The sequence below is a fragment of the Jatropha curcas genome, chromosome 6 (assembly GCF_041381405.1).
Source record: "Jatropha curcas cultivar XTBG-Jc1 chromosome 6, XTBG_Jcur_1.0, whole genome shotgun sequence".
Taxonomy (NCBI): Eukaryota; Viridiplantae; Streptophyta; class Magnoliopsida; order Malpighiales; family Euphorbiaceae; genus Jatropha; species Jatropha curcas.
Genome location: NC_143156.1, coordinates 22,835,279 through 22,838,749, shown reverse-complemented (window position 1 = coordinate 22,838,749; position 3,471 = coordinate 22,835,279).

Below are 3,471 nucleotides of genomic sequence, written 5' to 3'. Positions count from 1 at the left end.
GAATAATAATATTCTGAGGAGGCTATCATTCATCAGCTCCTCTTTCAATTTTGTGTCTTTCTATTTTATGAAATTCCTTTTTTGTCGGCTGCTTTGATCCTTTTCATGGTATCAGAGCCAAGGATAATAGATTAATTTGATCCCTGTATTCAATTTCCTGTATCTCCTTGTCGAGATTTTTTTTTAGAAGATGATGTCCCCAGACGATCTGGCGAAAATTATCGCCGCCATCAACGCCAAAAGTAACGAGACCGATCCGTATGAAACTCATAGTTTTGAGGCTCCCAGATTTAGTCTTGTGAGTGTTCCTTTGAAAGGGCCTAATTACCTTTCCTGGAGCAGAGCAGTACAAATAGCACTGAGAGCTAAGAAAAAGTTAGGGTTCGTAAATGGGAAAATAAAAGCCCCAGAACCAGATTCTGATGATTATGAGAAGTGGTTGACAGCAGACAGTATGGTAGTGTCGTGGTTGCTTAATGCTATGTTGAAAGAAATATCTGATGCTTTCATTTTTTACAAAAACGCAAAAGCCCTCTGGGATGAGCTGAAACAGCGATATGGCGAAAGCAATGGGCCTATGATTTATCAGATTGAAAGAGAAATTGCAGGTTACAAACAGGGAGACGATTCTGTGACTGAGTATTATACAAAACTTAAGAAGAAGTGGGATGAGCTATTGTGTCTAGCTCCTTTACCAGTATGCTGTGAGACGGGAATTGCAATTGCAGATTATGACAATAATAGAAGGCTTATGCAGTTCTTGATGGGTTTAGGCGATGGGTACGATAATGTGAAGAACCAGGTATTATTGCAGGACCCTTTACCTTCGATCAACAAGGCTTATTCTATGGCTATGAGCGTAGAAAAGCAGAGAGAAGTGCAAACCAGTAGTGTTACATCTGCTGAGACTGCTGTTGTTATGATGGCCCGAAGGGGAAGCAACAATTATTCAGACAATGCCAACAGCTCTAGAAACAATAACAGAAGCACTTGTTATACCAAGAAAGAGGATAGAAAAAAGGGGTATTCCACCAAGTGTAAAATGGGGGGGCATACTATAGAAACTTGTTTTCAAATTCATGGGTATCCTGGTTGGTTCACCGAGTTACAAAAGAAGAAGGGGGTAGATGTGAGAAAATATTACAGTGCAAATAATGTTGCACAGATTGCAGTTACAGACTCTCCACTGCAACAACATGTTTTAAACCAGAGGGGTAATGATGCTCAAGACAAAGGGGTATCAGATTATATCCAGCAGGAGTTTCAAAAGTTTCTTTGAGCTAAAGGAGGGTTTCCTGAAACCGATGAGGAGGCAGTTAGAAACGTGAATTTCGTAGGTACATTACTCAATTCTGTTATTACTGGTATTGATTTTAATTGCAAGGATAATTGGATAATTGATTCTGGTGCAACTGACCATATCACACCCAAATTATCCTTCCTTGATCAAGTTGTTCAGCTAAATCCACCCCAAACAATTCGTTTACCTGATAACTCCACTAGAAAAGTCACACACATAAGGAACATAAAATTGAATGATCGGATAATTTTGTACAATGTTCTATATGTTCCTTCATTTAACTACAACTTGTTATCCGTTAACTTGCTCACCCGGACTTGTCATTTGTCAGTACACTCATTCCCTGAACATTGTTTATTCCAGGATTTACTGACTAAGGAGGTGTTGGGAGAAGGAAGAGTTATTGAAGCTCTTTATTTTGTGACTAGAGATTCTTTTAATAAGCAAATAAGTTGTTTTTCTGTCACTGGTTGTGGTGAACATGATAGACATTTAGCTATGCTTTGGCATGCTAGATTAGGGCATGTTGCTCATAAGAGATTGAAGCATGTTGATGGTATTTCAAAATGTGATTATGCTGATTTGATTTGTTCTGTTTGTCCCGTTGCCAAACAAACCAGAATTCCTTTTTCACCTAGCCGAATTTCAATTACGGAAGTGTTTGATCTTATTCATGTTGATTTATGGGGTCCTTATCATTTGAAATCTATCACAAATGCTGTTTATATGTTGACTATAGTTGATGATTTCAGTCGGTTTTGTTGGACTTACATGTTGAAAAGTAAAGATCAAGTATTCTCTGCCCTGAAATCTTTTTTCGATTATGTATTCACTCATTACACCAAGAAGATTAAAGTTATTCGAACAGATAATGGTACTGAGTTTCTCAATAATACTTGTAGCTCTTTCTTTCAAGAAAATGGGACATTACATCAACGATCTTGTGTTTACACTCCGCAGCAGAATGGAGTTGTCGAACGGAAACATCGGTCATTGTTAAACATAGGCCGAGCCTTATTATATCAATCCAAACTTCCACCCAAGTTCTGGTCTGAGTTGTTGTTGACTGCCACCCATATTACCAGCCGATTACCCTCTGAAAACTTTAATTGGCAAACACCTTATGAGCGACTACATGGGCAGCTAGTGGATTACAGTTACTTCCGTACTATAGGCTGTCTATGTTTCGCTACAAATACCTTACCTCATAAATTGAAATTTGATCCAAGGGCATCTCCATGTGTTTTAATTGGTTATGCTCAACAGCAAAAAGCATACCGATTATACAACTTGATTACAAAGACTATAATCAGTTCACGGGATGTTGTTTTTGCAGAGTCAGTGTTTCCCTTTCATCATACAAAACCCGAAAATGTCACTGATTTTTGTTTGCCTAAATGTATTTCCGATGCAGACCTTGATGTTTTATCCTATCCTATACCTTCCACTGAGACAGATTTTGTGTCTCAACTAGACCAGCAGTATGTACCCGAAGGAGATAGTGTACCTCAACCAGACCAACCGAATATACACGATTCTGCTTCTTTTGAATCAGTTGAACATGTCACAGCAGAATCGTCCCCTGTTTTCCAACTTGCGAACCGAAGAAGTACTAGACAACGAAAACCCCCAGCTTGGCTTGCTGATTTTGTCACTAATCCACAAACCAGTTCCCACATACACTTTACTTCTTCTCATTTATCCTTTGTTGCACAGATATCCAAAGTTATTGAACCTTGCACTTATAATCAAGCTAAAAATAACAATAATTGGGTAATTGCCATGAATAAAGAATTGACTGCCTTAGAACAAAACAATACATGGGTGCTTACTGATTTGCCTTCTAATGTTACTCCTATTGGTTGTAAGTGGATATATAGGGTTAAATACAATGTTGATGGCAGCATCCAAAGGTACAAAGCTCGGCTTGTTGCTAAAGGGTACAATCAGCTTCTTGGCTTGGATTACAATCAAACATTTTCACCTGTTGCGAAACTTGTTCCAGTTCGAGTGTTTTTAACTATTGCAACTGCATTTACTTGGCCAGTGCATCAGCTTGACATCAATAATGCGTACTTACATGGTTCTATAGATGAAGACATTTATATGCAGGTACCTCCAGGGTATGAGAAAGCCAAACCAGGGCAAGTTTGCAAATTGCAACGGTCTCT